Raw genomic sequence first — 12,546 nt, 5'->3', positions numbered from 1 at the left:
TTTCTTACCGATCTTAATTAATTCATCTAACGTTGTTGTCTCCGCAATCTCTAAATGATTCAAATATGCTAAGCTCAGATTTCTTTGGATTACTTTGGCTTTAGTGATTTCTAACGGAGCACGCGAAAGGCGCGAGAAAAGTGTTTCCATCACTGCTACGTAAATTGATATGGACTCGCCCTTGCTCTGCATTCTATTTTTAATATCATCCCATAAAATATCGTCACAATCACTAGGAAGAAATTCTTGCTTGATCGCGTTCACTAACGAATCCCAATCTACGTATTTATGTCTAACAGCTCGATACCATAATAACGCTTTTCCGCTAAACAAATCAACTGCTGAGTTATACAAATCATCCTTAGTGGCATGTCGGGCCTGACACAACTCGTCAACACGTTCAAGAAATTGATTAACCCCCTACACCTTGGGCTTCACCGCTAAACGAAATCCCCCACTTTTAAATTGGTACTAATTTAGTATTGACAACTGGTGGAAGCGAAGGAACTACTGACGGAAAAATAACAGGAGCAACCGGAGAAGACACTTGCGGCGATGCGGTGGATTCTACCTTATCATACAATTCCGCCTCGAGTAGCGCACACGTTGCATGAGATTCGTTACGGAACTCCATCATTTCTTTAGCGTCGTTTTCGGAAAGATTGTCAGGAATTTTAATTCTAAGAACCCGAAGAGTCGCATGAGCAATTCGCGTTCGCAACCGTTTAAATAAAGCATCTTGAGGAGAACCTTCAAATTCCGGCATCAACTGTTTAATACTATCAATCGTACTATTAATTGATTCAACTTCCTGCTCGTAATCAAACTGCGGGTCTTTATACGCCAAAATTAGTTCTAGTGGTCGACCGATGTCTTTATCAACCGAACGCTGCAACAACCTCCGTTTATCATCACTACTACGCTTGGTTACAATTCCCCTTATACGCAACTCATAATCGAGCTCACCTGCTAGTAAATACCTTGCCTTAAAAGTGTCGTCCATATTAATATCACCAATGTGAAATGGTTGCAAGACATCCAAAGCCAAGACATACAAACTCGAGATGTACAAAGTCAGGATGACAAAGTCAGGATAACAAAGTCTAAAATGCAGAGTAATTAGAATTATGTTCGCACGATATCATCAACAAAATGTCTGTCACCACCTATTTCATTACTTGGGCTGCTAATTGCCACACCACCGTACCATACCTCAACAAACTCCTATGACCTTATAGAATTTCACAAGTAACGAAGTCGAACCAAGTCGTAAATCCACCTACCACTGTCAATAACGCATCTGGCCCCACGTTGGGCGCCATTTTTTGTATAACCTCTTATTTTTTTCACGCCGGTGCTGCTTTCGGAGAGCGGGTTCTTCTCGTGGTGTTTGCACTTACCTTGGATTCAACTTCGTTGCTAAACTCTAACTAACCAAAAATAGTAGGGCGCCACTCAATCGTTATGGTGGAAAGGAGGGTTGGGGGGACTGAGACTACCCAACTTCACCAATGCTCTTTTTATTTATACAAATTAAATTAAATCGACTAATTACATTATAAAACAAAACTATGACTCGAAATCAAAAAAAATGTGGTGGGCAGGTGTTCGGTTGGTTGTAGCGTTTAGCAGTCCATGAACGCGGTTAATTTACCTCTAGGTCGGCGGTTCGACAGACTTACCAGGATGACCGGATGACGCCTCTCCTTGGCACTAACTTTTCACCTTTTTTTTGTGAACAACGACACCCCAAAACTTCCGTGTCTTTTTCTCTCGACCTTCTCTCGTCGCCCTCTCAAAACCGAAGCCACGCTCTTCCTCTTCTCGAACCTTCCATCTCCCTACCCCCCTACTCTCTAAATGCGCGCGCTATTCAAATCGTCGTAACATTTTCATGTTACATGATAAAGAACTTAACTGGAATCAACAGGGTAATTATTTATCTGACAAAATAGCAAACAACACGTTCGTTCTTCGGAATTTAGCTAATGAACTTTCCCTTAAATATCTGCGCAACGTTTATTATGCATTATTATGCATTATCTTAGTCTGGGGCCATTCGTCTTCTTTAATAAGAATATTTAAATTACAACGAAGAGCAATTAGAATCATAGACAATTTAGGATACAAAGACGATTGCAGAAAGTCTTTTACTACATTGAACATTCTTACATTACCCTCTCTCTACATATACCGTTGCTTGCAATTTATTACTATGAATATCAATCTGTATCCAAAAGTCAATTTTAACCATAATTACAGCACAAGACGTCAAGATATTTTATTTAAAAATTTACGACTAACAAAATCTAGAGATGGGACTAATTATGTTTGCATTAAACTTTTAAGTGCTTTACCAAAAAAAATACTTAGAAATAATTATACATCCAACATTTTCTTGAAACATTTAAAAGCATATCTAATCGAGAAGGCCTTTTATTCATTAGAGGAGTTTCTAAATAATAATTTTGATGACTTAGTAGTGCAGTTTAACAATTCCTAGCTTAACGCATATTGCATTATTAGATTATATTATATTGTATTAATTAGGAAATTGTATTGTAGAGTTGATGTTAATTACTATCAATCCATAATGTTTTCTTTTCTGTGACGTGTGTAAACGTATGTTTTTAGCACAAATAAATTCTGTTCTATTCTATTCTATTCTATAGTTGGAGTGAAGATATCTTGTAAACATAAATCATTATATCTGTTTTGCATTTATATTTCACAAAAGACACCAATTCTCGAGTTTGAAGAGTTTTTTAACAGTCTTGCTGAATATGTGATAGACCTTGGTCACATCATAATTCTAGGCGACTTCAACTTATATTCATTCAAGTCTAGCATTAGTGCATACAATGATTTTTTATCTTTTACAAACCTGGATCAATGCAACTCTATCCCTAATAACATCAATCGCAGTCTGGATGTGGTTATTCATGATATTGAGCTCACTACATGTGAGGTAAAGCGTGATTTTAACAATATTCTGGAAGAAGACCCCTATCATCCATCCTTAGTTATTTGACTAGAAATGAAATATTTCAAACTCTTTAAAACTCAACTATCTGATGACGTTAAACAATATAACTTTGGTCGAGCTAACTTTACCGCTCTATATGAAGCCCTTCAGAATATTGATTGGTCCTTTCTTCGACAACAGACTAATGTGAACGCAGCCTGTGCTTTCTTTTATTCTAAACTGTATGAAGTTTTCGATAAGTTTGTCCCTAAAATGAAAAAATGTAAAAGAAAGTACCCTGTGTGGTTCTCGCCTGAATTAAAAAAAATGCTATTAAGTAAAAATCGTCTCTTTATGCGATACAAAATAAATAAATCCCAATTTTTTTACACCAAGTTTACTGAAATACGCAAACAATGTAAGACAAAGCAAAGACTAGATTATCAAGCCTATTTAGATCAAATTAAGGACAACCTGAAGGAAGATCCTAAACAGTTTGGTCTTTTATTCCTGGCAAAAGAGATAGCAATTATATGCCTCAATGACCTACCTCGACAGGCGTCTTGAAACACAGCAAGAAATTGCTGCAGGATTTGCTGAGTACTTATCCAGTGTATTTAATTCCCCAGACAATAGACATTCTGAACAGTTCGAGATGTGTCATGCTGTGGTGTAACGTCGGTCACAATTGATGAGGTAATTGGTGCTGGTAGAAGACTTAAGGGAAACAGGTGTGCTGGTTGTGATGCTATACCGGAATTTTTAATTAAGGATTGCATCTACGTAATGGCGGAACCTCTACACTTTATCTTTAATCTTTCTCTGGATACAACAACTTTTCCGGAAGTGTGGAAGGAAGCAAGAGTGGTACCGATCTTTAAGGATGGTGATTGCAATAACATCTCTAAATATAGACCCATTTCAATTCTGCCTAATTTTTATAAAATGTTTGAATACATTTTACACCGTCGTTTGAGTATGTTACTTAGATCACAGATTTCTGAACATCAACATGGTTTTATACCCGGTCGCTCAACTCTAACAAACTTAGCACAGTTTTCTGAATTCTTGTCACAATCATTGGATTTGCGAAACCAAGTGGATGTCGTTTATCTTGACCTGAGCAAAGCATTTGACAAGGTATTGCATACAAGACTTTTGTCCAAGTTGGAGTGTTTTGGTATATCTACACCTTTGCTAAAACTGTTTAGTTCGTATCTAGCAGACCGTCTTCTGCGTGTTGTTATTGAGGGTTATGCTTCTGAATCCTACTTTCAAAGGTCTGGCGTACCTCAGGGTTCCACCCTCGGGCCACTCTTATTCGTACTTTTCATTAATGATCTTCCTGAAAAGGTTTACCAATCGTTTATATCACTATTTGCGGATGATGCCAAGGTGGCAAAAACGATTAACACTATTGATGACTGTCTTGCTCTACAGGATGACTTACGTAAAATTGACTTATGGTGTGAACAAAATGGTCTGGAGTGTCAAGTGTTCCATAGTGTCCTACTCCAGAAAGCAGTCTAAGAGCCAATTCAACTATCAGGTCTGTAATTTTCCTGCCAAAAGATCTTCGATGGTAAGAGACTTAGACATTCTGTATGATGACAAACTCCCGTTTTCGAGTCACATTACAGAAATAACATCTTCAGCCTATAAATTATTGGGGTTCGTAATAAGAAATGCCAAGCCATTTAAAGATGTGAGAATGCTTAAACTCCTATATTTTTCTTTAGTCAGATCTAAACTGAAATACTGCTCCTTGGCATGGTATCCAATATACACTTACCAGTCTCTGGCGTTGGAGAAGGTCTAGCCAAGATTTCTCAAGTTTTTGTTTTTTGTTGAAACTGGAACTTATCCTGAGAGAGGTGTTGTTGAGTCAAGTTTGTTAAATCGTTTTGAGCTAACTTCTTTGAAACAAAGGAGAGATATTGCTTCTATTAAATTTGTCTATAATCTTGTTCATGACCGTATAGGACTCATGCAACAACTGTGTTTCTTAGTTCCTCGATTTAATTCACGGCATCAGGAGGTTTTTAAAACTCGTCGTTGTATGACCAATCTTGGAAGAAAGTGTCCACTGTTTGTGAGTTGTAAAAATTTCAATTGTGTCTCTTATGGATGTGACATGTTTTATGACAGTTTGGCTAGCATTTGTGCTACTGCTTCTACCATCTTGTGTTAGGTGTGCTATCCTTTTGTCTACAGTCCGTAATAATTATTTGTTATGTTTGGTCATTTATGTCTTCCTTAATATTCTTTTAGAGAGAATATCTATTAAGACTTGTATTCATTATAGTTAACCAATAATGGAGTGGTATATGTTTAAATAGTATCTTTGTAGTGTTAAATATTTGGTATAATAGTAGTTCTCTATTAAGTATTATAATAATTTTATTGGTTTGTGATTGGCTTAATTTGTCTAACTAAGGTATATCATATTTTCAGTTTTTGTTTTGTTTCTTTTTTTTGGTCTCCGTAATTGGGGTTTTGCCTGTTGGGGCCGTAGTTTAATAATAATAATTCCGAAGAGTTACAATCTTTTGCTGTGATTGTCAGAGCATTTGGGACAAACATGAACATCAGAAGAATATTTGTCAGAATAATGATGAAGTCCACAGCATTTGAAACATCTACGAAGCTCGATGGCATCATACACAGAACAATAATTCAGGCCTAACTAACTTGCCCGCTTTCATGATATTATGGTACGAATTGACATCAACTTGGACTAGAGCTTGAAATACCTTATTTGTGGTTTTTAACGGTTTGACGCTAAGGACTTCACAGTTAACATTTTCGTCAAACATTTCTTCATTTTGCTGAAGTATATAACTGACAAGTGCATCTTTTTCGAAGTTCATAATTAAACCAGATATACGGACTCGAGGATGTAATGAGTTTAATTTTTTAATGTTGTATTTGTCTTGTAATTTGCTCTCTACAATTTTATGAATTTTGTTGGTATCTCCTGGATTATTACATCTTATTACTACACCACCTTGTCTAGTACTCTTGACATTATGTATTTTAATGTTACTTTCAATGGGATTAATGTTTGAAAGAAGCTCTGATTTTGTAGTATTATTTGTTTGATTGGTATTTTTGGGTTGAAGTAATAGAGATGACTGAGATAAAGGAGTAGAAACTATATGCTGTTTAACTGTATCGGAGTATGTAACAGTAGAAGTGGCTTTAAGCTTCAGGTCATTTAAGTGTGGTATAATAGCACTATTAATTTTATCTTCAATCATAGTATCCATTTTTGAAATCAAATCATTTAAAATTTGAGTTTTCATATTACAAATGGTTTGTGATTTCATGGGGTAAAGAATCTTTCATCGTAAGTAAGCTTGGTACATTATCATTGAGAGAACAGAGATTGTATTTTATCGACTCAATATTGGGTTTCTCCAGAACTTCACACTTTGTACGGCAAGATTCACAGATATATAACAGATTTTTACATTTTTGTAACAATTTAAATTCGTTTTCATTTAAATTTATACACGAAAAATGAAACCATCGGTTACATGGACCTTCACAGCCAACCAAACTATCCCTTTTGGATAGTTTGCATTTGCTGCAATCTGATGGCATAGCACTAACTACTTTAACAAAATAACAATAACTAACTTATTTCCTCATGAGTACTATAATTACACCAATGCCCACGATAGGAGAAAAAGAAGTTAATAAAAATATATTGACGTATAGACAAAATATACCTGACCCTACGGGCTGGCAGTCGTTTGCTCGAATAATGAGTAACATACTTAAATATGCCGTTTGAGGTGACTGGTAATTGAAAACGTCGCGCTTTTCTTGTTGGCGGTACCAAGACGTCTCAGAACAATATTGAAGATGTCGGAGCATCAAAATCAAATAATTCGCAAAAGAATCGTAAAAGAAAGACTAAATATAACACATCCCCAGCTGAAGTGAAATCTAGTCCAGAATTTTTATTTGAAACGCCAACAGCTACCACGCAGCATCGAGAATCCGAAAATTCTAAAAGTAAAATCAAGTGGTCAAAACGTCAGTATTAGATTATGGATAGTTTGGAAGAAGTTTACTATAATCCAAAACATAATGCGTCTTTTTCAAGCGTTCGCAAATTGTGTAAAGCGACAAACAAACCACTGTCGCAGGTCCAAAACTGGTTGCGCTCACAAAATGCATACACTCTGCACAAACAAATTAAACGGAAATTTCAGCGTAACAAATATCATGTAACAAACATAGCTGAACTTTATCAGGCAGATCTTATCGATATGGTGAAATTTAAAAATTATAACGATGGTATAAAATATTTATTGACTGTCATCGATGTGTTTAGCAAATATGCCTGGGTTAAAAAACTGAAGACAAAAACTGCATCTGAGGTCGTAAATGCGTTTGAAGATATTTTTTCTTGCAGTGAACGTATACCAAATAACTTGCAATCCGACCGTGGTAAAGAGTTTATCGCAGTAAAAGTTATTTAAACGTCACGGTGTAAATTATTATACAACTAATAGCCCTGATGTTAAAGCCGCTGTAATTTAACGCTTTAATCGTACTCTAAAAACAAAAATGTTTAAATATTTCACACACAAAAATACACATCGTTATGTTGACATGCTTCAAAATTTCGTCGATGGGTACAATGCAACCGTTCATCGAACAATAAAAATGGCTCCCAAAGATGTTAACGATGACAACATATTGACCGTATACTACAATGCGTATCACGATAAAAGAAATATCAAACTACCGAAACAAATCTACAAAGTTGGAAATTATGTAAGAATATCAAAATACAAACATGTCTTTGAAAAAGGATATGAAAACAATTGGAGCGAAGAAATATTTAAAATCACGAATGTGATCAAAAGGATTCCGATAGTCTACAAAATTTCAGATTTGCTGGACGAACCTATTGTGGGCACATTTTATCATCAAGAACTACAGCGAGTAAATTATTCGCCAGACGCCACTTTTCGTATTGAGAGGGTATTAAAGAAAAGGTATAAAAGAGGAAATTGTGAAATTTTAGTTCAGTGGAAAAATTATCCTCCTAAGTTTAACACTTGGATACCGGCTAGCAGTTTAACCCAATTATGACGCGCGATTTTTACTTGACTCTATTAAGTAACAATTCAATAAAATATTTTCCCGAAAACAAGACAACAAGCTTTTGTACACAACTACCAAAATCTATTCATTTAGACGGGGAGTGGAGTGTTGCGTTAACAGGAATTCAATATCCATGTTCGATAATAATTAATGTTTCAAACGATGACGTTGGTATTTATTTCAAATATAATTTAAATATCAAATCTATGCCTGAGAGAGCCTTTCGTGACGATCGGTTAAAACACTGGACAGAAAACATGTTAAAAAGCGGACAATACAAGTCACTGCAAGAAATAATTGCACACAAGAGTAAAATTTCAGAAAAGGTGGAAATATTATACAAGGATAAAATTTTACCTGGAAATCACGGTAGCGTTGAAGACATTCTGACAATATTGAATTCAAACAGGTCGCTTGTGTGTGATAAGGTAATATTCAATTTTAATAAAATGACTCAAAAAGTAAATGTTGGATGTCCGACAAAGGAATTAGAAAGCTTGCACTTAAGCGCAAGGCTAAGCCGCATGTTGGGGTATGAGCCAATGACAAACGTGTCAAATAGAACCGGAACATTTCCGTCGAATATTTTACTTGGTCTTCCGTCACAACTTTTCGTTGACAGCAATAATTACACATATAGAGCTCAAATGACTCGCGTGTTTCGCCAGCCTCACTACGTCCCAGTTCTGAAGCGAGAATTTGAAAATATTCAAATTGATATAAGGTCAAGTACAGGCCACTTCAGTTTGGAACGTTGTGCGTGAAACTGCATTTTAAAAAGAACTGAGCAAGAAAAATAATGCATATGTGTCCATATCATCAATATTACGCAAATCAGGCCCGGTCAGGAGTTGGTACTATATACAAAGGAGCCAGTTATCAACGCGGACACGGAATCGGCAGCTCTTAAGACAGGTTCTTACATTCTAGGCGACATAGTGTCACGACCGGGTCGGGGGAGAGATTGGTAGAGCTAAGGATAATTACCCGATCCGACGTTAAGAATAAAAATCCCAAATACATTAAATAAACTAAATATATTTCAACTTACATTACAAATTCCATCCTTAGGGGTTACGGTGCGTCACTTCACTTCTCTCACTTTTTCCTTCTCCCTGTCCCTAGTTAGTACCGACTGCCCCTTTCGTCAGTCCGCACTGACCCCACCTAAGCTTCCGTAATGCCAGCAAAAAGAGATTTTTGCTGACATCCCACAAGCATGGCATGAGGCAATCTTTACATAACTAGGGCAACTAGCAGTTCCGTAATTAGAGACCTTTGGCTGAAAGTCTAAAAACGCGCGTCACTGAATCTGCACAAAATTTGAAACGTAAAGCAGACGAAAAAATTAGCCAGTTGATAGGTTCGGGAGCTATAAAAAAGAAAAGAGTTTCCAATAAACATCATAAAGTTTCAAGTGTTCGCAAGAGCAATACCGCGAAGAAGAACAAGAAGTGCTTCTCTGTACCTCGTGACATCTTTCATTAACGACGGCGTTTCTTCATTCTCATTCGTGCGAACGTGCCAAGTCTGAGCTAGATTTGTTTGTCGTACCATCAACTCATAGTCGACAAAATGGTGGATTTTCTAGCTTTTGTGCAAGTTCAAAGTGAGAAAGAACCCATACCAGAGATTAAACAAATATCAGTAGCACACACTACCATTTTAATTGAAGAAACACCAATAGCAAAATATAAGATGGGCAAAATAGAAACAAATGCTGAGAGCAACCAGGTTGTTATACGATTTAAAAAGCCATTCTGGGGGATAGGCAAGTTTATTTCCTTTGATTTTAAAACTCCAATAGAGAAAAACGATTTCTTGGCAGCAGTTGGTGGCATAGAAAACGATGAAAGTGATGTTCAAGAAATAACTTCACCAAGTTCAGAGGATTCAGATTAAATTTATGTTAATACCTACTTAATTTGTCTAAACTATTAAATAATTAAATAATTAAAAAAAACTCAAACAACTATCGAATCTGGACGTTGGATACCTTTTAAAAATGTATCATCGTTGACAGATGATGGCCATTTGGAATTTTCGATTACCGGTCGCAGTGATGAATTTATGGATTTGGCTCATACAATGCTTCATGTACTCGTAAAGGTTACAAAAGATGACGGAACCGATTTGGCTGCTACAGATGAATTAGCATCTATTAACAATTTGCTGCATTCGGTGCTTAGTCAAGTCGATGTCTATTTGAACGAAAAATTAATTTCACCACCAAACGACACTTACGCCTACAAATGCTATATTGAATCTTTACTCAATTATGGGCCGGCTGCAAAGGATTCGCATCTAAGTAGTGCCCTCTGGTGTGGCGACACATCTCCAAAAATGGATATTTTGGGTGATGCAAATAACGGATACAAAATAAGAAAAGAATTTGCCGCCGGTAGCAAACATATTGATCTTATCGGACACTTACGCGGACATATTTTTAATCAAGAAAAATGTTTACTCAGTGGCGTAGATTTAAGAGTGAAAATGGTACGATCGCGTAATAATTTTGTTTTAATGTCAAATAGCAGTGGAAAATTAAAAATTATTGACGCAACTTTAATGATAAGGAAGGTGAAAATAAATCCATCGGTGTTATCGTTAACGAATGTTTTGGAAAAAACAACAGCAAAGTACCCAATTACCAGAACGGAAATAAAAGTTTTAACATTACCAGCCGGCATTCAGTCAAAATCATTAGATAATGTGTATTTAGGACAATTACCAAAACGAGTCATAATAGGATTTGTTACCAATAAGGCTTTTAATGGGCACTACAAGTTTAATCCCTTCAACTTTCAACATTTCAACATAAACGTTTTGGCTCTCTACGTCGACGGTAATCAACTACCATCTAAACCACTCCAGCCGGATTTTGGGGCCGACAGTAAACTTTTTGTTAATATGTATCACAATTTGTTTTCTGGCACTGGTATACATTTTTTAAATGAAGGCAATGGAGTAAGTCGGCGGCGTTATGACGGTGGTTATACGCTGATGGCTTTCGACTTAACACCTGATTTATCGGCAAGTTCTACGTCTCACTGGAATCTCGCCAAGAGCGGAAATCTACGCATAGAAGTTGGTTTTAAAGAAGCTTTGAACGAGACAGTAAATTGTTTAGTATATGCAGAATTTGGTAATATAATGATAAGAATAGAAATATTGTGATAGATTATAGCAGTTAATAAACATATAGAGGGTGACTGCGAAATATATGCAAATATTTTAACCACGGTATCCCCCACCCTAGTAGAGCCGAAATATAGAAAAAATAAATTAAAAATCGAATGGGGCAAAACCCCCATGAACCAACCTCGATACGAAGGCACTGAGCCACCTTGTAAATAGAGTAGGAAAAACGTTCGAATAAAAACGACCTAAACACTTTCCGTTTCAATTAAAAGTAAAACCGACTTTTTGCTGCTTATCATTCGTTCATTCATTTACTCATTCATCGTTAAAGGTCAGTGTGAAAGTTTTTTGGTAATTTTGATTCTGACGGATGTTTGGTCCTTGTCACAACGAGTTTACATTGTTTATTGGAACAGAAATAAGAGCAACTTAGAATGCTACTACCTTTTTACAAGAAATGTTGAAAATGTTGTCTTTGACTAGTAATTCAAGCGTCAGAGCGTCGCAAGAGGTTAGTTGCTAGGTAAAAAAACACCGGAGTAGCGGCTGCCACTTTCACTTGTTGAAGCTCTTCGATTATTTTTGGACACTGTTGATTTCCACAAACGAATTGTTTCATCCAACCAATACACGTTTCTCGAAAACCGTCTCTTGAAGTCGTACTTGTTGACGACTGTGTGAAGTTCCATCGGACAGAAAGTGAGTTACACAACCTGGACAATCAGTGGACTCCAAACCGTGCACTTTGTCAACATGGTATGGTTGTGACCGTGTACTTTTAATCTAGGATGTACTACAAGCTGCGAAAATCCAATTTCTTCTTTCTGTCCCACCACGACCACGATCGTGAGTTTGAGATTAATAATAATAATAATAATAATAATAAATTTAATAAAACATATATAAAATAATACATATGTTATATACGTCAATTGACCCTTTTCCTGTAAGCAAAGTGAGTAGACATTATATAAATTCCAATGAAACAGAGTGAGACAAAATCGCGCAGGCGAAGTCAGGGTCTCTGCAGCGCCAAGTTAAAATTAACCAATGAGCGACAGATTACGCACGTGTTTCCGGCTGCATTCTGTTGAGTTCAAAAGCGGTTTGTTGTCAGGCATTTGCTCCTTTGTGTTGCTCTGCTGCTCGTACATCCGTTGATAATAGTTCGTTTATTTCTTCATTTAACGTGTATAATATACTTATAAGTATAATTCACTCTATTTATTTGTAAAGGTAAGTACTAGGTACTTTCTGATACAGTGGATTGATTATTTTAAATAATGTGAATCATCTATGTATTTATTAAGTTAAAT

This window comes from Zophobas morio, unplaced genomic scaffold (assembly GCF_036711695.1).
Source record: "Zophobas morio isolate AGI-343-1 ecotype UQ-CSIRO unplaced genomic scaffold, CSIRO_AGI_Zmor_V1 ptg000076l, whole genome shotgun sequence".
NCBI lineage: Eukaryota > Metazoa > Arthropoda > Insecta > Coleoptera > Tenebrionidae > Zophobas > Zophobas morio.
The sequence above is the reverse complement of the archived record's forward strand: the minus strand, read 5'-3'. Positions refer to the sequence as shown.